This window comes from Beta vulgaris, chromosome 5, assembly GCF_026745355.1.
Source record: "Beta vulgaris subsp. vulgaris cultivar EL10 chromosome 5, EL10.2, whole genome shotgun sequence".
Lineage (NCBI taxonomy): Eukaryota > Viridiplantae > Streptophyta > Magnoliopsida > Caryophyllales > Amaranthaceae > Beta > Beta vulgaris.
Window position 1 is genome coordinate 46,281,459 of NC_079206.1, and position 26,381 is coordinate 46,307,839.

At 35.0% G+C, this 26,381-nt stretch overlaps 1 long non-coding RNA gene and 1 pseudogene across 1 annotated transcript; both read right to left on the bottom strand.

Moving 5' to 3' along the window:
- Window positions 1-13,999: 13,999 nt before the first annotated feature.
- On the bottom strand, window positions 14,000-16,705 carry LOC130591426 (uncharacterized; annotated as a pseudogene).
- A 967-nt stretch (window positions 16,706-17,672) lies between these two features.
- LOC130591515 (uncharacterized) lies at window positions 17,673-20,505 on the bottom strand. Its single transcript, XR_008969270.1, has 3 exons — window positions 19,864-20,505; window positions 19,618-19,678; window positions 17,673-17,964 (listed from the first exon to the last, which is right to left on the bottom strand). It is a non-coding gene; the product is annotated as an uncharacterized LOC130591515 (long non-coding RNA).
- Window positions 20,506-26,381: the final 5,876 nt, after the last annotated feature.

A 26,381-nucleotide genomic window follows, 5' to 3' on the forward strand; every position in this document is an offset into this window, starting at 1 on the left:
TATTTGTGATCTTGATGCTAATAAATGGGACATCCTAAATACTTGCCTAAAGATTGCGATTCCTCCACATGGAGAATATCCGCAAAATCTCTAATTACATCTATTGAGGTATTTTGAGTACATTGAAAAGCTGAGTTATGATAATTAACTAGTTGCCCTAACATTGATCAATATTTATTAAGAATATCTTTGATATTTTGGTGACTATCAGTGCTTGCTTTAGCAAATATCACAATGTCATCTGCAAATGTTAAAAAATGAATTTGAGTGTCCTAAAGTGACTCCAATCGACTTTGTACCTATAGTGCTAGCTTAGTATAATTGATGAGCTAAAATCTCTACACAGGATGAAAATATATGGAGAAAAAGGAGCTCCCTGATGAATTGACTAGCATAGAGAAGGACATTGTTGTAATGCATTGGCTTAATCAAGAGATCCATTCTTCACAAAAATCCAATTTCTTAAATGTGGCAAAAATAAAGTACTATTCCAATCTATTATAAGCTTTCTCCATATCTAATTTTATTGCTAACCACCCATCTCTATCTTTTTTATTTTTAAATGAATGGAAAACTTCATGAACTATAAGGATATTATCTTGGATCAACCATTCAGGAATAAAAGCTCCTTATAAAGGATGAACAATTTTGCCCAACACAACTTTTAGTCTGTTATCCATTATCGTGTCGGAGGATGAGTTTTTCGGCAAAATCGAGGCAAAAGAGTTCGGAGGGGAGAGAATTGATGTTGGAGGTGGCGTTGGAAACGAGGTTGGAGATATTGGAGAGGCAGTTGTCGGAGGTAGAGAGGATGAGAACTCTGTCTTCGCCTTCTACAATAGTCGCCATTGTTAGGGTTTCGGAAAAAATTTCTGGAGAGAGAAAAAGGGGAAGGGGGAAAGGGAAATGAGGAGAGATGAAATGAGGATGTTGGTGTGGAATGACGCACACTTGCAACAACGATTTTTATATTAAAGATCTACATCATGAAAAAAACAGTTAGTAACTTCAATATAAAAATAGAGAATTTATTTAAGGACCCTCAGGATAATACCGTGGCTTGGGTATGTGAGATTGACAACTTTCGGGACGAGCAATCGTGAAGCCTGAAAATCCGAATGTATGAAAGTATTTAGATTTGAATCTATTTTTGTTTGAAAGGTATGAGTTTTGAAGAAAGGTTTTGTAGAGAGAATTCATAATTGTATTTGTAAAGTGTAAAAAGTCGAATCTTAAGTGTAGTGGAAAATCCGTTGTCAAATCTGCACGAAAATCAATCCTATTTATAGAGAAAACGACAATGCGCCCCACGCATTAGCTGCGCCTGGCGCAGACTGATGTGTCGCGCGCATGACTCGACATGCCCAGTTGAAAGCGTACATGTGGTATGCGTTTTGAAAAATATAAGAAAGAAAAGTCGCATCTCATGCAGAGAAGTGCGCCTGACGCAAGATTTTATGTGAGTCAAAAATCCACGTGTCAGATGTAAATTGATGCAGCTGACACGGGTGGACAATGGTGAACCTGACGCACAGACCTCCGCTAGGCACAAGCTGGTGCCCTAGGCGGACCAGCCTATCTCTTGACGTGTCTTTGCTAGCTATTCTAAAAACGTGTTTTAAAAAATTTCTTATCCTTTAATTTCGGAAATCTGATTTTACGGGATAAAATCTGATTTTAACTATAAAAAATGTCTTTGACAATATTTATTTAATAAAATAATTATTCTTAAACAATGAATTGGGCTATTCAAAAGATTGGGCTGAAAATACAATTATGTATCATGAATAATTAATTAATTGGGCTTTATAATAGGAATATAACACTTTTCGAATCGGTTTTTGAATGAATTTTCAATACCACGATATGTTTCATCATCAGATGCTTAAATGGGGAGACACGATTATGTGTCTACAGAACCCCGACTTTGACTGAGGTTCAGGAAACCGAAAGTCAAAGTATTCAGTGTCGGAATGGAGAACGATTCTAATGCTCTGCAGTTTAGATCACTGATCTATATACGTCAGTCTCTTCAAAACAAAGTTAGTATGTAGAACAATAACTACAAGCAATCTGAATACCTGTAGAGAAAGATATTAGCAGATAGGTGCGAACAACTTAGACAAAGCATATAATGATGCAATAATGCAAACTTAGACTATCTAAGGATGCACAAGACGCTATACAAGAATAAGATTATGCAAAGCTAGAGGTGATCATTTTTGTCCCGACCCGAATTTTTTTGGGCTTTGAGCAAGCCAAAAATGACTTTTTAGTCTATTTTTTGGCCCGGCTCGCAAAAGCCCGCCAATTTAGGCCCGAAATAGCGGTCTTTGGGCACAAAAATTTGGCCCGAATTTTGGCCCGGCCCGGCCAATGGGCAAAATTTTTTTGCCGCGGCCCAGCCCAGGATCACCTCTATGCAAAGCTAAAGGATGACACTTCATGCAAGGTCAGGGTTTTGCAAGGCTAGAAGATCTAGATATGTAGAATGATTGAATGATAAAAAATGAATAGAATGATTTTCAAAAATCAATTTTTAGTAAATAATCGGGGTCCGTAAACGAGGTCCGCAGATTAAAACTTCTCGAGAGTTTGATTTGGAGGCACCACCACATAATGAAGCCCCCACTTTGGGTGAGCTTGTCCCGAATTAGGCGTTGCGGGCCTTGATTTGTACTTGATCTAGTCTTGAATGTTAAAAGTTGTCATTGAGGATTCTTCTTTTAGGAAGTTGATTTAGGCAAGGTCAAATATCGCCAGAGACCATGGAATTGTCGGAGAATCTTTCAGGGAAAAGGAGAGTTTAAATTGAAAAGTAAAAAGGTTTAAATTTTGTGACTTAAATAAATGTAGGTAGATAAAGGCTTTAACGAGGTTAGGTTCAGACTTGAGTCTACGTCGGGATCTAGAAAGAGGTGTACTCCTGAATTTTAGAAAGTCAAACCATTTGACCATGACTAATTTGTTTTATTTGTAGTTCTTGTTCAGATTGTTTTCATTATATTTATTGTGCCCTAATTTTGGCTAAGCCGCACTTGCGGGTTTTCAACCTAGCGAGCTTGGACATACCTTTATAAAAAAGTTACGATTGATGAAAGATTGAAAGGTTTAAGGCTTGAGGTTTAGATGAAGGTTTAGTTGGTTGGGATAAGGTTCTTATGGATTGAAGGGATTTCAATGAGGGGTAGAGCTTGTGTGCAAGCCCTCTAACTTGACTTTTTATTTATTTGCCTTTGGCTTTTTCTTTTTGAATCTTTTGTTTCTCTTTATACAGTGCGTTTTCTTCTGCTTTTTTTTCGCATTTTGATCTTTTTCACTTTTTTGTTTTTGCTTGGCACTGATTTATTTTTATGTAGTAAGCCTTGCACACAAGCTATTGGTTTAGGGTAGCGAAAGGTTTGAAGGCTATTTTTGGAGCTTTGATGTCGAGGGATATTTGGCTAATGATGGTTTATGGATAATGGGGAAAGAGGGGAACAACTCCTGATCCAAAGTATGTCCTCTTTTTTTCATTCTTCTCTTTTTTTTTTTTTTTATTTCTGATCTCTTTTTATTATTATTATTAGTCAAGTTCATTAGGTGATTTAAGTTTCATCATTGAATTATTAGCATAATTAAAATGATGGAAGCGCAATGAAAATGAAAATGAAAATGCAATTATTTTATTAATTAAAAATTAATGAAACAAGACTGATAAATATTATAGTCCTAAAGGATATAGACTCGACGGGAAGGGAAATGAAGTAGCTAGGGGAGGGACAAACATACGCTAAATGACTAAGCCCCGGTATTATTTAGGCATTTCCCAAGGGATTGTCGTTGTTGCTGACTTTTGCTGCAGGTGCAACTGGCGATCTACCGTCTTCAAACATATCCTATAGAGCATGCTTCAAAGTCCAGTAGTGTGTTGTATATGCTCATTTCCTTGATGATACTTGAAGTAGGCATTAGGGTTCCATGTACTGGATCTTTTCTCAAGAGCAGGGTCTGAGGTAGGGCCAAGAGGCCAAAGTGCTCCTTTTGCATGAAGTCCAGTGAAGGCTTCTTGTAGAGTCATGCCTAATGGAGGGGAATGTTCTTTTACAGCCTTGATAACATCTCTTTTCAGTAGTTAGGGCATTGACGTCGTTGCTTTTATAGCTAGAAGGGTTGTTATTACTCTTCTAGAAAGAGTTGTTGTTTGAACCCTTGTTCTTGTTGGCTTGTACCTCTTCTTCAGTCAGCAAGCCTACCTTATAAAGCTTTGTCAAAGACTCTGAGGGTTGGAATTTAATATGATCCCCATACTTGGGGTGTAGGTTACGGATCACCAGTCGGACTTGATCCTCTTAGATGGCCTGTTAGACATTTGTGCAGCCTTTTCCCTCTATCTGTTAAGGAAGGTGACGAAATCTTCGTTGGAGTTGTATTAAGTTAACTCCAACTCACGAAAGCCAATGAGAAGCTGAGTATTGTATATGTATTTTTTGTGGAACTCTTTTCTGATATAGTCCCAGTAATTCAACTTGGTCTTATAGTGATCTGAAACACTTAAATGGATGTGCATCCAAGTTCAAGGAAAAGAAATAAGCAAACAGGTCCTTGCTCATCCCCTTGAGAGCCATAGCACTAGTGGAAAAAAAAACCTTATATGTCACTTAGTAACAGATGCGGTTTTTGTAAAACCGCAATCGAAAATAAACATTAAAAATGGGAGGAGAAGTTGGGAGTACAATTTGATGCGGTCCTCTTGTGGACCGCATCAGATCAAATAAACCGATATGGTTTTTTTAAAATCTGATGCGGTTTGGTGGACCGCATAAGATTTGTGTGATTTTCTCGCTCAATAAAGGGTTTTCTTATTGTCTTAAGGGTGACTAGCTTTGCTAAGTCAAAGGGTACCGTTATGGTCTTAAGGGTGACTAGTTTTGCTAAGTCAAAGGGTTTCGTTATGGTCTATAGGGTGACTAGCTTCGCTAGGTCAAAGGGGTTTGGACATCGTTCTATATGGATTTTGAAAATGGATTGGATTGACGTAGCAAATGAGTTTGGCTTTATATGGACCTAATTTTGGACTTAGTCGTATATTGGTTCGAAAGTAGACTTGAAAATGCACATGGGCTTGACATTAAAAATGGACTAAGATTGGGCTTAAAATGGAACGGATTTCTATTAGACTTGAATTGGGCTTGACATAAACTAGTGGTAAGATGGCTTTTAGTGTGTCGTATAGGCGCCAAATCTCTTTTCAAACAATATTTATAAAACCTAATAAGCAATTACTAAGAACGTACTAAAGGCAAGTCAAGGATCGATCCACAGGAAAAAGGAGATTAATCAAAGTCTATCAAGTCTAAATTACCTAATTGAGGGATTTTTTTGGGGTTTAAAATGATTTGGTAACAACTACGACTAGCTGCTATCAAAGAACTAGCAAATGACAAGAGATGAAAATATCAATAAGGAAGACAATAGAGTTAAGGTTACTCTTATGAATCAAAGTGGAACAACGATTATTAATGTAATTGTGATTCAAAGGCGACGATATTATGCAAGGTTTAGTTTTCCTGTAAAATACTCGAGTCCTCTGTCAAATGGTCCTCAAGAATAATCGCTTAATCAATCAACTAAATCCTCTCTCAAATGGTCTTAGTCAATTGATTAAGAGATTCAATGAATTCGTAAAACCCCTAATACAAGGATCCCTTTAATCTCTATCCAATATCTTGGCCTAGAAATTAAGTTGGTTCATGAGAATGATAAGAGAGTTCAAAATTCGATTAAGAAAATTTGAAACCAAAATGCCAAAGCATAAATGTGATAAATACCTATCCTAAGGCTTCAAAACTCAAAGATCAATGCATAATCATCTTTAGATCATCGCAATTACATTAATAATACATGAAAATCCTAATCCATACTTTCACCCTAACCCTAGATAAAAGACTACTCGCTAATCATGGATTCTAAACATAAAAACACAAAATTTATAACTAATCTAGGGCTAAATATGATTAAGGAATAATTACTCTAATGAAAATAAACAAATATGAAATTATAATAAAAGAGAACTGGTACTATGAAAAAGGAGAGATATATAATCTAAAAGATGAATAAAACTAAAATATTTGAAATTAAATTAATGAAAGTACCTTGAAAGTCTAAAAAACCAATAACTTTAATCTATGGATCTCAAATCTTAAATAAAACTAAAGTGTTTTCATTTCCAATATAAACCCTAATAATATTCTCTAGTATATAGAATAGAGCCTAAGTCGAATAATAATCATCTCTACTATTTGAATTAGGTACGAGGCCTACCAATTTATGAGGGAACATAGATGGTGCGGGCGCACCGCACAAATAGGTGCGGACGCACCAAACATACTGATCTCGAAATGCAGCAATCTGTCGAGAGGTGCGGGCGCACCTCAATACGTGGTACGGACGCACCTCGATAAGTGATGCAGCCGCACCTCCATAAGTGGTGCGTGCGCACCAGTTTGGTGCAGGCGCATCTCATTAGCTGATACAAGCGCACCAACTGTTATGCTTTGATCGGACAATTCAACTTAAAACGCGCATAACTCTTTCGTTTTAGATCCAAATAAAGCTTATGACCTGTCTTTGGAAAGATATTGAAACAAGATTTCACCTCCAACTAGAATTACCTTCATCCTATTTGTGTTTCAAAAGTTATGTACATTTGAAGTTCCCTGAATAAGATTTTATTGTGCAATGTGCTCCTTTGTACGAGTGGACATGGGAAAAGGTGCAAGCGCACCATTTCTCAACGTGTGCTCTATTTTCATTTCTTTTTTTGCCAACACTATAACTCATGGCCATATTAGATAGTTCCATCCATATTAAGAACATCGCAAAATAGGGTGAAAGCAAATGTACTAGAAATTTGGTCAAAAATGATTGAAAATCTAGCAGAATGTCACTATGATCAATAATTATCAGGTGAATGAATTAAAAGGGGAAAGAGAGAAGAAAGAGGGGAGAAAGAGGATCAAAATCAGTTAAATTGAGTCCATAAAGTGCATTAGAAACGCACTTATCAACGATTTTTATATTAAAGATCTACATCATGAAAGAAACAGTTAATAACTTCAATATAAAAATAGAGAATTAATTTAAGGACCCTCAAGATGATACCATGGCTTGGGTCTGCAAGATTGACAACTTTCAGGACGAGCAATCGTGAAGCCTGAAAAAATGAATGTATGAAAGTATATAGATTTGAATCTGTTTGTGTTTGAAAGGTATGAGTTATGTAGGGAGGTTTTATAGAAAGAATTCGTAATTGTATTCGTAAAGTGTAAAAAGTCGAATGTAAGTGTCGTGGAAAATCCATCTTCAAATCTGCACGGAAATCAATCCTATTTACAGGGAAAACAGCAATGCGCCTAGCACAGGCTGATGTGCCACGTGCATGACACGACATGCCCAGTAGAAAGCGTACACGTGGTACATGTCTTAAAAAAGATAAGAAATAAAAGTCGCGTCTAACGCTAGAAGTTCGCCTGCCGCAGGACTCTGTGTGAGTCAGAAATCCACGTGTCATGTGTAGATTGATGCACCTGACGCAGGTGGACAATGGTTCTCCTAAAGCACAGACATGCGCTGGGCACAAGGTGGTGCACTAGGCGCACCAGTCTCTCTCTTTACGTGTCTTTGCCACCTTTTCTAAAAACGCGTCCAAAAAGATTTTATTTTATCCTTTAATTCCGGAAATTTGATTATACAGGATAAAATCTTATTTTAATTATAAAAAATATCTTTGAAAATATTTATTTATTAAAATAAAATAATTAGTTATTACTAAATAATTTATTAGGTTTTGGGAAGGATTGAGCTAAAAATACAATTAATTATCACGAATTATTAATTGAGCTTTAAAATAGGACTTTAACACTTTTCAAAATGGTTTTTGAATGGCTTTTCTGAGTGTTATGCCCTTGGGTCGGACTATTTAAGACTGCAATATGTTTCATCATTGGATCCTTAAATGGGAAGACACGAGCATGTGTCTATGGAGAGATTTTGAGTAGGGTTTATGATGCAGATGGTTTTTCATATGCTTGTGGATTTTAGGTTATTTGTGCGATATCAGCAGCCGAGTAAATATGTCCCAATTGCACTGGAGGATTACGAGTCATTAAGTGTTATGTGACTTTTAGTGTTTCAAACCTAGGTTATGGCAATGGACGTATACATTAAATTAGTCCCTAAAGAGATAAATGTGTAGGGTAATGCGGGTTACGTTCCTACTATGGATATCAGGGGCAGCATTTTCTTTTAGTATATAATTTGGATCATTTACAAGCATCATGTTATTTGATCCAAATTATGTCAATAAGCACATGACTAAGTATACTTCTCCGAGTGCGTCTCCCCACATACCATTCACTTACCATTATAGAACTCTTAATCTGAATGATGTAGAGTTTTTGGGTCATGATGAGGAGCATATGGATTCCGATAAGGAGGAGGCCGATGATGCAAGATAAATAGCTGATAAGGCGATTAAGGAATGTGTTCCTTCACAAATTGGCTTAAAATTGATGAAGTTGATTAAAGATGGGTACATGCCTAGATGACTTGGAAATGCAATAGCTCCTTGATAGTGACTTATGCACTCTAGACTGGGCAAGAGTTTGCCTTTTTCGAGCAGCTAAAAGATTTTGTGAAGCATGGTCAATCACCGGAAACAATAAGTTTCGGGTGTTAGTATAATATCCGATCCATGCACTAGTAGAATAAATGCTATTTGCTGCGGTGATATTGCTGCGGTTTTACCTATACGCAGCAATATAACACGTAAAAATAAAAGAAAAAATAGAAAATAACAATATTGTTGCGGTTCCCGTCCAAAACCGCAGCAATATTGTTCAACGAATACATTTAGAAAAAAAATGTGGGGCCTAGAGACAGCTAATATTGCTGCGGTTTTGGGCGGGAAACCGCAGCAATATAATAAAAAAATATTTTTAAAAATATTGTCTGCTCCACTCACTTACCAAAAAAAAAGCAAGCGGGTTTCCTTTAAATCTCTCATCCTCCCTTTTTGCCCAGCCATTTTCTCTCAAACCCTCACAGTCTCACACTTATCCCTCCTCTACTCGCCATTTTCTCTCTCCTCTCAAACCCTCACACTCTCACACTCATCCCCTCCTCTCCTCGCTGTTTTCTCTCTCCTCTCAACCTCTCACACTAATCCCTCCTCTCAACCTCTCAACTGCTCACACTCATTACTCCCCTCATCTTCCAGTGTCTTCATCACCAACACCTCGAGATTTGTTCGTCGGCCGTTCGTCGTTCTTTGCAGCCGTCGGCAACGTTTCTTCGTTGCCGTTTAACGTTCTTTACAGCCGTCGGCAACGTTTCTTCGTCGGAACGTTTCTTCGTCGCCGTTCGTCGTTCTTTGCAGCCGTGCTCCTCGCCACTCATCCTCGAGATTTCTTTTTCATCGGCTTTTAGATCTGTTTTTCGTTTTTTTACTGTTTCTTCATTGGCTTTTAGATCTGTTTTTCATTTTTTCGTTCATCAGTTTATTTTTCATTTTTATTTTCGTTTCTGATTTTTTTTGTTCATAAGCCTTGTTTATATTTTTGTTTTTCTTTTCGTTCCTGTTTTTTTCGTTCATCAGCATTGTTTTTTCGTTTTTATTTTTGTTTCTGGTTTTTTCGTTCATAGTCTATTTTATTTTTTCGTTTTTTTATTATTTCAGATCTGTTTTATTCATTTTTCTTTTATCATTCTTTTCTTCATTTCGCAGATCTGTTTTTTTTTCGATTTTCAATTGTTCAGTTTTGTTTATTTTTTTCAATTTTTTATTATTTAAAATCTTTTTTTTTCGTTTTTCTTTTCTCTTTCTTTTAGATCTGTTTTTTATTTCGTTTTTTTGGTTTTTTTTGGGTTGGCCTCTCATGGTGCTGCTTTTTTTTTTATTTTAGGAAGTTGATGAAGGTTGAAATGACTGAAACGCAGATGAAAACGAGGAAAACTTACATTATTTAGTTCTAATTTTGTTAGTTTATATTAAGTTTGTCTAATGTAATGTTAAGCTTGTCTCTTTATTTTTTTTGTTACTGTATTAGAATTAATGTTAAGTTTTTCTGATATAATATTAAGCTTGTCTCTGCATTTTTTTTGTTAATGGGTTAGAATTAATGTTAAGCTTTTCTGATATAATATTATGTTTGTCTCCATTTTGTTTGTAATGTTAAGCTTCTCTTTCTTTTTTTATGTTCTGTAAATTTTTTTTTGACCTACTTATTGCTGCGGTTTTGACTGAAAACCGCAGCAATATACATATTATTTATTATAAAATAGGGTATATTGTTGCGGTTTGTCTTACAAACTGCAACACCCCCAAATTTCTCCACTTTAAAAACTTATACTCTTGTAAAATACTTGGAGAAACTTAAGGGTATTACCACTAAATATAAATATATTTTGGCAATACTATAACTTGATACACAAAATATGCAGCGGAAACTTCTAACTTTATTTATAAAAATAATATTATTATCCAAAAACCACAATACTAATATGAAAAGTCTAAAGACTACTAAAATAGTGATCTAATTCTAATGATCCCAAAAGGTTCCTCCCATGCATCATGAATCATCAATAAACCTGCAAACTACTCTCCATAAGGAATGTAGGGCAAAGCCAAAACAAATAGGAAATACGAGTCAGTTGAAATACTGAGTACAATTACGTGCAAGACTTGTAAACTTGTAAATATATAATTCACGTACTTTCATAAACATGCTTTATTTCACAATTCTAGTGATAACAAAAGATAAGATCAATCCATTATTAAAATTCACGTTAACACCAAAGAATATATCTCCTTTAATAATTCTACTAAAAGTGGAAATTAATAATATAAGAACTTAACTTAAACCCCTTTCCTTGATCCGCGAATCCTAAGTGTGCACACCCCCCAAGCTAGTATACCTTTATGAATACAAAGACATTGGAGTAACCTTAATGCCAACTATTGGACTTGGAAGAACCCTTCTTGAACAAAGCCAAGGGATAATTGTAATAAGAATAATGTAGGGGTAAACCTTTCCTTTAATTCAAATAAAGAATTATGATAAACAAACTTAATTATAGGGGATTAAAAAAGATAATTTAAACTTTTAAAACTAAAACTCATGCTAATATTTTTGAGTTACTCAAAGCCACTGATTTGCAAAAGTGGATTCCTTCAAAAAAAAAAAATGGATTATACATGCAAACTAATTTTTTTATTTATTTACTTTTCTAAAACAAACAAAACAATATTTGGTTGGTTTAGCATATCTACGAGTCAGCAAAATAAGAGAAAATACAAGCTTTAATTTCATCTAGGCTAAATAATAAGAAAGTTTGACTAAACCAATTGCATATACTAATTCATATAATTTATACTAAAACACACATAACTAATGTATACATAATAATTAAAGATCAAGCCACGTAAATGCACCTTGATAATTCACGAAATAAGAAAATCAACTAGTAAGGGAGTGTTCACGAACGAAATCCTCCTATTAATTATAAACTAGTTCTAATCAAAACGATGAATAATATATGAACTCTAAAAGAAAATTATGCTAACTAACTAATTATAGACATGATTCATGCTCAAACTATTAAAACATGTTTTTATAAAACTCAAAAAGATCAAAAACTAGGAATTAAAACAACTTTTTAAAAAATAGAGTACTTACAAAACCTCCCGCTAAAACTCCTCGATGAAAAACTAAAACTACTCAAAGAGACCACTCACTTTAGGGAAAACTTTATAAGGAACTCTCAATATTTTTTTGTGAAGAGAAAGTGAAGGATTAGAGGGGTATTTATAGTGTAAACTAGGGTAGAAAAGAGGTAAAACTTTCCTAAATTATTAAAATTAGGGCAAAAGAACTTTAAAAATTTTGCAACATCATACAAAGCTGCATGCAGCAGCTGTAGAATGCAGCAAAAATATTTTTTTGTTTTTTTGTTTTTTATAAAAACTCTTCCCTTTAAAAATTCTTTCCTAAAACAATTTTGTTTGATTTTAAAGAGATTGTTAAATCTTCCAAATCAATTAAAATCCCATACTTTCTAACTCAATATAAATCTCATAAAAATCTGATTTTATAAGATTTAACAAAATATTTTAAATATTTAAAGTTTTCGGTTTTATTTAAAAGAATCGATTTTTTCAAAACAACACTTAAAAAAATCCGAAAATTACATACTAAAATGTATAATCTAATTTTATTACCCAAAAATGAATTTTGGATTTTATAAAATTATTTATCAAATATTTTTTAAATAACTAATTAAATAAATAAGATAATGACAAGAGCAACTATTAAAAATTACTAAAATAACCTTTAAAATTCAAACTATATTTCCCTCCAAATGATTCCCTCCAATGTGATTTTAAAATAGTTTAAATGAGTTTTGAAGATAATTTTTTTTTAAATAATCTCAATAAATGCCTAAAAATACGGGGTATTACAGTCTACCCCCCTTAAAAGAAGTTTCGTCCCGAAACTTACAAAGATTTTAAAAATATTTGTTTTCATGCTAAAATTATGAATGCACATGTAAGATGCAATATAACGACTCTATATGCTCTAAGAATGTAAAAGAGCGCAACTCTATCGATTCTACCCCCTTAAAAAGGGAGTTACGCCCCCGTAACTCTACTAACCTAATGAACAACTCTGGGTACTTTCTACGCATTTCGTCCTCAGCCTCCCAAGTCGCTTCCTCGGTTTTGTGATTGGACCAAAGAACTTTCAATAACTTTACATCCTTGTTCATCTAGGATCTTAATCGGTCTTTCCTCATAGGTTAAGGTCTCATCCAATTCGATAGATTCAGGCTGCAACACATGAGAAGAATCTGCAATATACTTCCTCAATTGTGACACATGAAAGACATTATGTACCTTGCTTAACTCATTAGGTAACTCTAAACGATAAGCCACCTTGCCAACCCTAGTCAAAATTTTATAGGGTCCAATGTGTTTTGGGCTTAGCTTGCCTCTCTTTCCAAACCTCGTTACCCCTTTTGTCGGAGAAACTTTGAGTAAGACGCTTTCTCCAACCTCGTACTCCTCATCCCTCTTCAAATCGGCATAGCTTTTCTGTCGATCTTGGGCGGCTCGTATCTTTTCCTGAATTAACCTGACTTGCTTCACGGTGTCCTCGATAAACTCTGGCCCAAGTACAATCGTTTCACTTATATCATTCCAACATATCGGGCTTCGACATTTTCGACCATACAAAGCTTCAAACGGTGCCATTCCAATACTTGCATGATGACTGTTGTTGTAGGAGAATTCAATCAAATCCAAGTAATCTTCCCATGATCCTTGATACTCCATTACACAAGATCTTAACATGTCTTCCAATGTCTGAATAGTTCTCTCAGTTTGCCCATCAGTAGCTGGGTGAAAAGCGGTACTCATCAGTAGCTTGGTCCCCATTGCTTTTTGCACACTTTGCCAAAAGTTCGATAAGAACCTAGAATCTCGATCAGAGATGATGTCCTTTGGTACTCCATGATACTTCACTACGAACTTCACATAGGCTATAGCCAATTGATCCATCGACCAAGTATTCTTTATTGGTATAAAAACTGCGGTCTTAGTCAAACGGTCCACTACCACCCAAATAGTATCATTTCCTTTCTTACTTTTGGCAAGGCTCCCACAAAATCCATTGAGATAGAGTCCCATTTCCAGCTAGGCACTTCCAAAGGTTGGACCATCCCTTGAGGTCTCTTATGTTCAATCTTTACCTTTTGACAAGTAAGACACTTAGCCACAAATTCAGCAACTTCTTTCTTCATGTTTGACCACCAAAAAGTCTTCTTCAAATCCTTATACAACTTATCTCCCCCTGGATGCATTGAGTATGGTGAGTTGTGAGCTTCCTCCATCAATTTCTGCTTAAGATCCCCTTGATTCTGAGGCACACACCATCTTCCTTTGAATCTCACACTGCCATCATCAAATATTTTGAAGTCTAGTGCTTGGCCCTCTTGAATTTCTTCTTAATTTTTCCAATTTATCATCCCCAGCTTGACTTTCCCTGATCTCATCAAGAATAGAAGGTTGGATCGCTATGGCACCTAGTAGTTCTTCTACGCTTCCTAGCTCCATGACTTCCAAGTTCATCTTCTGAAACTCCATACATAACTGATCTGGCAATATTATTGCATTAATCGAATGACTAGTCTTCCTACTCAAAGCATCAGCCACAACATTAGCCTTCCCTTCATGATGGATATCCAAGTCATAATCCTTAATGAGTTCTAACCATCTCCTTTGCCTCATGTTCAACTCCTTTTGAGTAAATATGTACTTCAAGCTCTTATGATCTGTATAAATCTTACAAGTTACTCCATATAAATAATGTCTCCAAATCTTCAAGGCGAACACAATGGCAGCTAATTCTAAATCATGAGTTGGATAATTCACCTCATAAGGTTTCAATTGCCTCGAAGCATAAGCAATCACCTTTCGATTTTGCATCAGTACACACCCTAAGCCATATTTCGATGCATCACTATAAACCTCATATTGTTGACCTTCATCTGGCAATGCTAAAACTGGTGCTGAAGTTAACCTGTTCTTCAAGTTCTGAAATGCCTCCTCACACTCTGAACTCCAAATAAATTTACACTCCTTTTTCATCAAGTTAGTCATAGGCCTCGAAATCCTAGAGAAGTCCTTCACAAAACTTCAGTAATATCCGGCCAACCCAAGAAACTCCTTATATCAGATACACTCTTCGGAGTAGGCCATTCAGTAACAGCTCGAATCTTAGCGGGATCCACTGAAACACCCTCTTTCGAGATCACATGGCCCAAAAATGCAACTTCCTCCAACCAAAACTCACATTTAGAAAGCTTAGCATATAACTGATGCTCTCTCAACTTTGACAAAACTTGTCTTAAATGCTCCTCATGTGCCTCCCTATCCTTAGAGTAAACCAGAATGTCGTCGATGAAAACAACAACAAATTTATCCAAGAACGTTCTGAAAGTTCTATGCATCAAATCCATGAAAACTGCAGGTGCATTAGTCAAACCAAAAGGCATCACCGTGAACTCATAATGTCCATAGCGAGTCCTAAAGGCTGTCCTTGCGATATCATTCTCCGCAATCCTTAATTGATGATAACCAGACCTCAGGTCTATTTTAGAAAAGATTCCAGCCCCTTGAGTTGGTCAAACAATCATCTATTCTCGGAAGTGGGTATTTGTTCTTGATAGTTACACTATTTAGTTCCCGATAGTCAATGCATAGCCTCAAACTCCCATCTTTCTTTTTCACAAACAGTACTGGTGCACCCCATGGTGAAGAGCTTGGCCTGATGTAGCCTTTCTCCAACAGCTCATCCAGTTGGACTTTTAGTTCCTTCATTTCTGCAGGTGCCATTCGGTATGGGGCCTTAGAGATTGGTCCTGTTCCGGGCACTAAGTCTATGGTGAAATCAAGATCTCTCACTGGGGCATTCCTGGAATCTCGTCAGGAAAAACATCTGGAAACTCACTCACCACTGGTACCTTGCTAGGTTCAACCTCTTCCATTATTTCTTGAACACTACACATAAACAATGGGTACCCTTTCTTTATACAAGACTGTAGTTGCAAGGCAGAAATTATCCGTAGGCCCTTTTGTTTCCCTTCCCTCGTAAGTCACCCTAACCTTGTTTGGTCCGGTTAAAATTACTTTTTGAGCCTCACAATTGATATGACCCTTATATTTTCCAAGCCAATCCATCCCAAGGATGACATCTAGGTCTTTCATCTCATACTCAATCAAGTCAGACGGGAATTCTATTCCTGCTATAAGTAGAGGTACCTGCCTATACAACTTAGAACAATGCAATTCTTCTCCTGATGGTAATGCAAAACTGACAGAAATGTATTCAGGACTGACTAGTCCTAGAAGTTCACCTAGGGTCCTAGTCATGAATGAATGTGATGCTCCTGAATCAAATAGAACTTTAACAGGCATAGAATTAACAGAAAAAGTACCAGCTATCACATCAGATGTGGCCTCGGCCTCACGACCATTTATTGCAAAGATGCGCCCCTTGGTCTGACTATTTCCATTCCCGTTTCCTGGCTTAGCACTCCAGATTGTTGAGTAGGGTTTGACGGTTAGAAGCTATGGTCTTGTTATCCTGGGAAGGAATGGTGGTTTTCCTTCAGATTTCCAGTAACATTCATACTCACGATGACCTAGCTTTTGGCAATACCTACAAGTCACTGGCTTCCCTTCACAATCTTTTCCTGGGTGGTTCTTATTACACTTCTTACAATGGAACACCCTTTTGGGCCTCTCTCCGCCTGATTGATTCCTTGAAGTCTGATCATTGGTCCTAGCCCCAAGGTTTCTTCCATCTCTTCTTTCGCTTCCTCCCTTAAACTTTTTCTCATTCCCCTGGTTCGGGTAGTTGCCATTCCCTTTCCTCTTTTCTCCTGAAGAGTTTCCCTCTAGTTCCTTCCCTCTAATCCCATACAAGTGGGCAGCTCTCCCATAAACCTCATCAAGGGTGCTAAAGGTGGCTCCTCCGAGCTTTCCTTGCAAAGATAGGGTCAAGCCTTGCTCAAATCTTTGAGCCTTAAGAGCCTCAGTGGGTACTACTTCAGGTGCAAATCTCATTAGCTCTATGAACTTACTGTAGTATTCTGAAATGGACATGGCCCCATCCTAAGGTTAATGAACTCCATACTTTTCTGCTTTCTTAAGTGTGTAGGGTAAAACTTGGTTCTTAAGGCTTCTTTCAACTCGGTCCACCCAAAATTGCGCTCAATCGTCAAATCATTTTTCCTTTGGCTCCACCAAAGATCTGCTTCCTCCTTCAGATAATACACTGCGTTATTCAGCTTAAGCTCTTCTGGGCAGTTGATGGCATCAAAAAGCTTGTCAAATTCCCTAATCCAGTTTTCAAGACTAGCTGGGTCCTCTTTCCCTTGTAGTAAGGGGTTTTGAAGCAGACACCCTCTTAAATACTTCTCCAAATGCATCTAATTCATTGGACTTCGGGGTGGGGCTTTGCAGCTTGGGATAAGGCAGCTGCTATTTCAGTCAACTTTTTCAAAGCAGAATTCAATTTGGCACTATTTCCACCCCTATGCCTTTGAGACATCTTCCTGAGTGGAAAACAATAGTCTTAACTAAACGAACATATAATGAACATTAACAGGTAAACCATCTCATTAATAATAATCAAATTGCATACATGGTTTCTTTATCGAAAGCAACACAAAAATGATAATAGTAATAATAACCCCATAAAGTTACTACATTAACTTGTCAACTACTGACAATTATTTAAGCCTAACATGAAGATCCTATTCATAATAAATCATAGGTAAGACTCCCTCCCTCCAAATTCTCTTTCATAGGCGGCCGACGACATGGGTGAGTATTCAGGACTCGGTGGCACTTCTTTAAGAGGGTTGGATCGTGCCTTTGAAGTGTTATCTTTAGGAGTTGTAGGTGTATATTCTGGACTTGTAGAGCGAACAGATGATGGTATAATATGATGAGATGATGAGGCTTCAGACATAAGCGAATCAGCTATCAGAATTTTATGGTAGCATTAGATGTAGACTCTAAGTTCCTTTCCCATGTCTTCTCTGCATAGTATAAGTCTCCCCAAATGTCAACATATCAGCTATCCATACCCCTTCATGCACGTGTTCATGCTTATTCCACTCATTTTCATTCAATAGTACATCCTCATATTTCCTAAAAAGATTTTCATACTTTGGAATTCTAGGTAAGTGAATAAGAGTTAGAAGAATTTTCCAAGGGTCAGTCCTCATTTCTCTTCTTCCTTGTGAAACTAAGAACTTCGCATAAAGATGAATTCCTTGAATAAAGAATGCTATAGTGTGATAATGCCTCTTAAAATAGGCGGCATCATAGTAAGTATCCCTTACAAACTCAAGCATCTGAAATTTAAAATTTAACAAGTAAGCATTTAATTTGCAAATAGTTAACCAAATAAAGTTGCATAACGCAATTTCTTTCTCCTTTTTCCACAAAAGAATAGTCCTAAAAATAATAATGCAACTTGATAAAAACGGCCTACTATTTAGGTACTCGAAAAAAAAATCAAAGTCTATCATCTTATTCTACTTATGCACATAAAATGCTAAAACTTTTCTTGCCAAAATTATTTTTACAACCTTTTGTTTTTCCAAATATATTTTATAATGAGTACTTGATTCATGACAAAGAATAGTCGGGCCAATGAATTTCCCAGGAAAGGGTTGGTTACAGGCAACGTTGGTGAGAGCCCAAGCCTTTCCTTGCCAGAAGCATTGACAACCCAACTTATCCAAATCAATCGTTTTTCCTCAAATAATAAAATAGATTTTTATGATAAATAATATAAATATGAAAAGAATGCGAAACTCTCTAACCTATATGCCCATCCTTAAGTCTACCCATTAATTTTAGATTCCAGTTTCATATCCCTAGCTTTTAAACTGATACCACTTTGTAACACCCCCAAATTTCTCCACTTTAAAAACTTATACTTTCGTAAAATACTTGGAGAAACTTAAGGGTATTACCACCAAATATAAATATATTTTGGCAATACTATAACTTGATACACAAAATATGCAGCGGAAACTTCTAACTTTATTTATAAAAATAATATTATTATCCAAAAACACAATACTAATAGAAAAGTCTAAAGACTACTAAAATAGTGATCTAATTCTAATGATCCCAAAAGGTTCCTCCCATGCATCATGAATCATCAATAACCTGCAAACTACTCTCCATAGGAAAGTAGGGCAAAGCCAAAACAAATAGGAAATACGAGTCAGTTGAAATACTGAGTACAATTACGTGCAAGACTTGTAAACTTGTAAATATATAATTCACATACTTTCATAAACATGCTTTATTTCACAATTCTAGTGATAACAAAAGATAAGATCAATCCATTATTAAATTCACGTTAACACCAAAGAATATATCTCCTTTAATAATTCCATTAAAAGTGGAAAATAATAATATAAGAACTTAACTTAAACCCCTTTCCTTGATCCACCTAAGTGTGCACACCCCCAAGCTAGTATACCTTTATGAATACAAAGACATTGGAGTAACCTTAATGCCAACTAGTGGACTTGGAAGAACCCTTCTTGAACAAAGCCAAGGGGTAATTGTAATAAGAATAATGTAGGGGTAAACCTTTCCTTTAATTCAAATAAAGAATTATGATAAACAAACTTAATTATAGGGAATTAAAAAAGATAATTTAAACTTTTAAAACTAAAACTCATGCTAATATTTTTAGTTACTCAAAGCCACTGATTTGCAAAAGTGGATTCCTTCATAAAAAAAATGGATTATACATGCAAACTATTTTTTTTATTTACTTTTCTAAAAACAAACAAAACAATATTTGGTTGGTTTAGCATATCTACGAGTCAGCAAAAAAGAGAAAATACAAGCTTTAATTTTATCTAGCCTAAATAATAAGAAGTTTGATTAACCAATTGCATATACCAATTCATATTATTTATACTAAAACACACATAACTAATGTATACATAATAATTAAAGATCAAGCCACGTAAACGTACCTTGATAATTCACGAAATAAGAAAATCAACTAGTAAGGGAATGTTCACGAACGAAATCCTCCTATTAATTATAAACTAGTTCTAATCAAAACGATGAACAATATATGAACTCTAAAAGAAAATTATGCTAACTAACTAATTATAGACATGATTCATGCTCAAACAATTAAAACATGTTTTTTTAAAAACTCAAAAAGATCAAAGACTAGGAATTAAAACAACTTTTTAAAAAAATAGAGTACTTACAAAACCTCCCGCTAAAACTCCTCGGTGAAAAACTAAAACTACTCAAAGAGACCACTCACTTTAGGGAAAACTTTATAAGGAACTCTCAATATTTTTTTGTGAAGAGAAAGTGAAGGATTAGAGGGGTATTTATAGTGTAAACTAGGGTAGAAAAGAGGTAAAACTTTCCTGAATTATTAAAATTAGGGCAAAAGAACTTTAAAAATTTTGCAACATCCTACAAAGCTGCGTGCAGCAGCTGTAGAATGCAGCAAAAATATTTTTTTGTTTTTTTGTTTTTTATAAAAACTCTTCCCTTTAAAAATTCTTTCCTAAAATCAATTTTGTTTGATTTTAAAGAGATTGTTAAATCTTGCCAAATCAATTAAAATCCCATACTTTCTAACTCAATATAAATCTCATAAAAATCTGATTTTATAAGATTTAACAAAATATTTTAAATATTTAAAGTTTTCGGTTTTATTTAAAGAAATCGATTTTTTTCAAAACAACACTTAAAAAAAATCCGAAAATTACATACTAAAATGTATAATCTAATTTTATTACCCAAAAATGAATTTTGGATTTTATAAAATTATTTATCAAATATTTGTTTAAATAAATAATTAAATAAATAAGATAATGACAAGAGCAACTACTGTTAAAAATTACTAAAATAACCTTTAAAATTCAAACTATATTTCCCTCCAAATGGTTCCCTCCAATGTGATTTTAAAATAGTTTGAAATGAGTTTTGAAGATAATTTTTTTTTAAAATAATCTCAATAAATGCCTAAAAATACGGGGTATTACACAAACCGCAGCAATATATCGAACTTTGCTAATATAAAATAAATATATTGCTGCGGTGTTTGCTAGAAACCGCAGCAATATGTTCAAATATTGCTGCGCTTTAGAACCGCAGCAATATAATTAATACCTATTGTTGCCCCCTTAATTGTTGCACGCCCAAAACCGCAGCAATAGGGCACTTTTTAACCGCAGCAAATAGCATTTATTCTACTAGTGATGCGGAGTGGAGTCTATCTTCACCAATGCGCATCTATGGTCAACAATTGTTCTGAATAACCAACACAAGTTCTTCCGAGGCATTTTACCCTTACTCATACGCACCCCGAGAAACTTCCTAGGAGGTCACTCATCGCTGGACTACTCCCAACCAAGCACATTTAACTTTGGACTGACTCAGGAAATGAGCACCCTAAAATAAAGATGCATCTTGTTAGATGAGTAGCCTGCTAAATCCCTTTAAAGCAATCATGAGTAGTGTTATATACACCCCCACTAAGGACAACAACGCCTTCGTTGTGCGTGAGGACTCCACATATTCGGCCACAACGACCTGTGGGTATCCCCAACCTAAAAACTAATCACTATTCAACCATAACCGATGATAAAGCCCCATAATCCTCCCCTACTTGGCGACTAACCTTGGATTAATTTTCCACACGATCAGAACGTGGTTGCAGGATTGTTCTGATATAATTTATAGGTCATAGGGTTGTTGTTATATCATTTGTAACACCCGACCCATACTAAGTCGAGTTATCTATCGCCACTAATGCGCATTCAGGGTCAATAAATGTAATAAACTCATGTGCACCTTGAGAAACTTCCCAAGAGATCTCTGTAACACCTCAACAATTCTCTATTTCTAAAATACCTTTCTAATATAAAACTTAGAAAAATATCGAAGTATTATCACCCATGTGATAACGTATCGGCTTATTCAAAATGTTGCAGCGGAAAACATAATATATAAACTTTAGAAATAAAACTTAATCAACCAAAAAGTCAACTCTAAAAGTCAAACCAAACGAAAGCCAAAGTCAACCTCAAAAGTCAAAGTCAACGACAATAATCAAAGTCAACCATAAAAAGTGTAAAGTCAAATATACTAAATAGTCAACACATGCTCTCCAATCCCGAACCCATGATGCATCATCTTCAAACCTGTAAATGACAATGCACTATTGATCCCTACAGACTGATCAACAAATGGATTATCACAGGATTAATAAGGTATAGCCATGATCAACATATAAACACAAAGCACGTAATCAGTAAAGCTGAGTACCACATAATAAATAAATAAACAACCCTAACATGAGACTAATAAATAATAAACAAGGATAAATAATAATAAACTAACATTGCAGACTACTTCTACTGAATTAAACTTTAAAGATAATAGATTAATTAATTTAGATGGAATAGTCAATTGAACGAGTTGTCTAAACCAAAATCATTATTCAATCTAGAAGACGAAATACGGGTGCGACTCCGTATTCCCATGACCTACGATATCGAGGAACCTTTAAAATAAAAGTAGGACACGGTGATTGTTATTTCACTAGGAAAAATACAAGAGAGGGGGTGAATTGTATGTATACAAATAAACGTAACTTTTTGCGGAATTTCAAACTTAAACAAAGAAACAAGCTAAAGGAACACAAGAGATTTTTGCGAGGACAAACTTCTTGGGCCCAACAAGAAGAAACAACCTCGACCACTAGGGATTTTAAACTCAACTCTTTCACTAATTAGGCCAAACAACTTTGTTACAACCTAATTCTAATCACGAGCCACACCTTGAGTTCCTAAACTCAAGTTCCTGAACAACAGTTCCCTTAATAGTTATTCCTCTCAACTTCACTTGAAGTTTTCTCACTTTATCTCGCTTTACTCAAAGCACTAGTAGAATAATTGCTTATTGTTGTGGTTTTACCCATACGCAGCAATATATCATGTAAAAAGAAAAAATAAAATATAAAATAACGATATTGTTGCGGTTTCGACCTAAAACCGCAGCAATATGTTGTTGACAGAATTTTTTTTGAAAATAGTTGACTATTTGACCAGATATATTGTTGCGGTTCTTGACAAAAACCGCAGCAATATATTAAAATAATATTAAAAAATAATATTTTAATATATTGCTGCAAAAACCGCAGCAATATCATTAAAATATATATATATATATATATATAAGGTGTGTTAGGGTTTTTCTGTCCTCCTTTCATCTCTCCTTCAGAACTCGCGCCTCTCTCCTCCTCTTTTCTCTCAGCCGTTCTCTCACCATCTCTCTCCTCTCATTTGCTCTCTCATCCTCTCTCTTCTCTCATTTGTTCTCTCATCCCCTCTCTCTTTCCTCCCCACTTCCTCTCGAGCAACGTTCGTCCGCCAGAGTTCAACCACGACAAATGTTCAGAGCTTCAACCACGACCAATATTCGTCCGCCAAAGCTTCAACCACGACCAACGTTCGTCTGCCAAAGCTTCAACCGCGGTTCGTCGCTCGCAAACCGATCTTCATCGGTCGCAGTCCCTTCGCCGTTCGCAAACTCTTCGTCGTCGCTTGAAGACCGTTCGACAGCCGATGGGTCGTTCATCTTCGTCGGCCGTTCGATCTCTTTGTTCCTTTTTTTTCATTTCCTTTTTTTCGTTTTTAAGCTCTGTATATAAAAAAAAAAATTAAACTCTTCGTCGTCGCTTGAAGACCGTTCGACAACTGCAACAATATTATTTCCATTATTTTGGTTTTAGGATTTATGTTTTGATTATTTTCGTTTTTAGATGTGTGTAGATTTTTTGTTTTAGTATTTGTAGATCAGTTTCTCATTTCTCTTTAATATATTTTTTGTTTTTATTATATTTATTTTTGTAATGAATCAGTTAGTTGTTTTTTTATTATACTTTTGATTTTTATACTATACCTTACCTATATTGTAATAATATATTTCAATTTGTATTGTTTATATTTTTGAATGTTATATAATAATTTTTTGTCATTAGTTTTAATCAATAATTTTTTTTTACCTACACTACTGCATATTGTTGCGGTTTGAAACCGCAGCACTATCCCTTATAAATCTGGAAAAAAAAAATATATATTACTGCGATTTTACGGGTAAAACTGCAGCAATTTATTTATTACCTATTGCTGCCCCCTTAATTGTTGTGCGGCCAAAACCGCCGTAATAGGCCACTTTTTAATCGCAGCAATAAGCGTTTATTCTACTAGTGAAGCTTCTCTCTTACAGAACTTTACTCAAAGTCCCCTTACCCCAAAAACCAAAATACAATTGATCAAATAAACTTAGTAGAATTAGAGTAAGAAAGTAAAGAACAAATGGCTTTTATGAGAGAATGAAGGCACAAACACTTTACTTAGTTAAACTCAGTAAATCACTTGGTCAGACACTTAATGAAACTTCATTTGACATTATTATTATTTATAGTGGTAATAACTTAGAACGTGGGATTAAAACATGTATTAGTGGTAGAACCATTATCCCATGATGTTCCTTACCCGGAGGAACACGTTCCTCAATCATCCCATGATCTCCATGATCATTGTTGAACGTGAGAGAGAATTAAGTTAGTGCTCCTTAATTTTAGCAACCACTTAAGCATTAATTCGAAAATCTAATTTAATTAAAAACATTTTAATTATTAAAATCGAAATTAAAATAAATTTTCCAAATCCCATATGCTTGCATCAATATTCCATACAAACATAATATAAATATCATAACAAACATGTTTCACACAACGTCATAAAACACGCAAATCCAACTTAATAGAAATCACATATGAACTAATAATAGTTCCCTATACATGATACTACATAAATCTTGTCCTTATGACACGATACTAACCCATTCTACACATAGGTATGTACATACCTTGTGTAGACAAATCAAGAGGCCACTTTCACAACCTTAAAAGTAGCCTAAAGAGAATTCTCCGCCTAAAACAACTAATATAAATCCACAATCAATCATTTAAAAATTTACAGCAATAACAAAATACTTTAAACTCTACGTAAAAGTGTTCAAAAACCTTTCTCACCATTAAAACTTAGTTATTACAACCAACTAGTGTAGTATTACACTAGTTGTCAAAGACCCTTAAAATCCATGTTTAAATCATAAAAACTCCAACATCAACACTCTTTTTTAAATTTCAAACAACATAAAAACTCTTTTTAGACATACTTAAACATACTTAAAATCATAAGAATTCTCAATTTCATAAACTATAATATACTACTATGATTTTTCAACTCATAAAACCCTAAAAATCCATGCTTTGATAATAAAAATTTCAATCCAAACATAGTAAGAAAATCTGAATTTTAATTCATTCATTACATAAATTATATAATGTTAGGTTCATAATTAAATCACCAAACTATAACTTTTAAACACAAATATATTGAAAATCATCTTTAAAAATATAAACTTTGAATTAAATAAAACTTGAGGAGGAAGAAAAATAATCAAGTAAAGAAGAAGAGAGAAGGAAGACTGCCAAAGGAGGGAGGCAGCTGGCGTGCGGCGGCGGCGGTCGAAGGGAGAGGAAAAAACGGTGGAGGGAGAAGGAAAAAGATAGAGAAGAAAGGAAGAGGAGAGAACCGAAAATAAGGGGAGGAAGAGAGAGAAAATAAATGTCTTTAATGGGTGCGAATTTGTGTAAATTAGGGTATTTATAGGTTCCCCTATTAAGGATCTAATAAGGAGTTCAGCTTTTATGGGTTAGTTAAATGAAAATTTTCGTAGGAAAATCCATAAGGTTTGGGCTCCTCTAACCCAATATTTAAATCCTTTTACTTCGACTCCACTAGTTTAATTATAAAATGGTTTTTCAAAGAATAAATAAATAAAATATTTGATTACTTAAAATCATTAAATAATTATTTTAACTTTCAAATAATCATCCTTTCAAGAAATAAATTATATGAATGCTAAAGCATACTGAAATATATATAAATATTCATTAAAATAAATTTATTAATTTCATAAATTGACGGGAGATTACAGTCACTCATCTCTGGACTACTCCTAACCAAGTATGCTTAAATTTGGAATATCTTAGTAGAAGAACTTCTTAAAAGAAAGATGCATTTTGTTGGAATGAGTAGCCTGCTAAATCCCTTTAAAACAATGATGAGAACTATTACAGTTAGAGTCAAAGCCAACAAAGTATCTCATTGAATATGTTCAAAAGGATGTGTGTCATTGTCCATGAAGGTTGAGTGAAATTATGACTTGTTTGTATTCATTTAAAATAGTGTGATATGGAGGTCGGCAAGCAAGCAACTATGTGGGAGACATAAGATCTGAAGATCATCCTCTTATTTACTTGGATTTCATTGCAGATCTCATTGAGTATTTCATTAGGATCAATCTTTTATTCAAAGTCTAGTCCATTGACTTTTGTGAAGTAACAATATCATTTTTCAATAACGTACAAGCAAGCTTGTTTGGCCAAACAAAAGGCAATAACCAACATTTTTGGTGAGTAGAGGAAGTATTTTTAAGAGTTACCAATGTACTTGCAAGCCTTGAAAGAGTCCAATCGGATCCCTGTCGTGCATTGGCGTATGATCTCGACACATGATTCCTTTAATTTGTTCATATATTTAAGAAAGAGTCTTTTGGTCTTTTGGGCCTTAAAACTGTCCATTGTTGGATTTCGTCATTGTCGACCCCCTATCACCATAGATGGTACTTA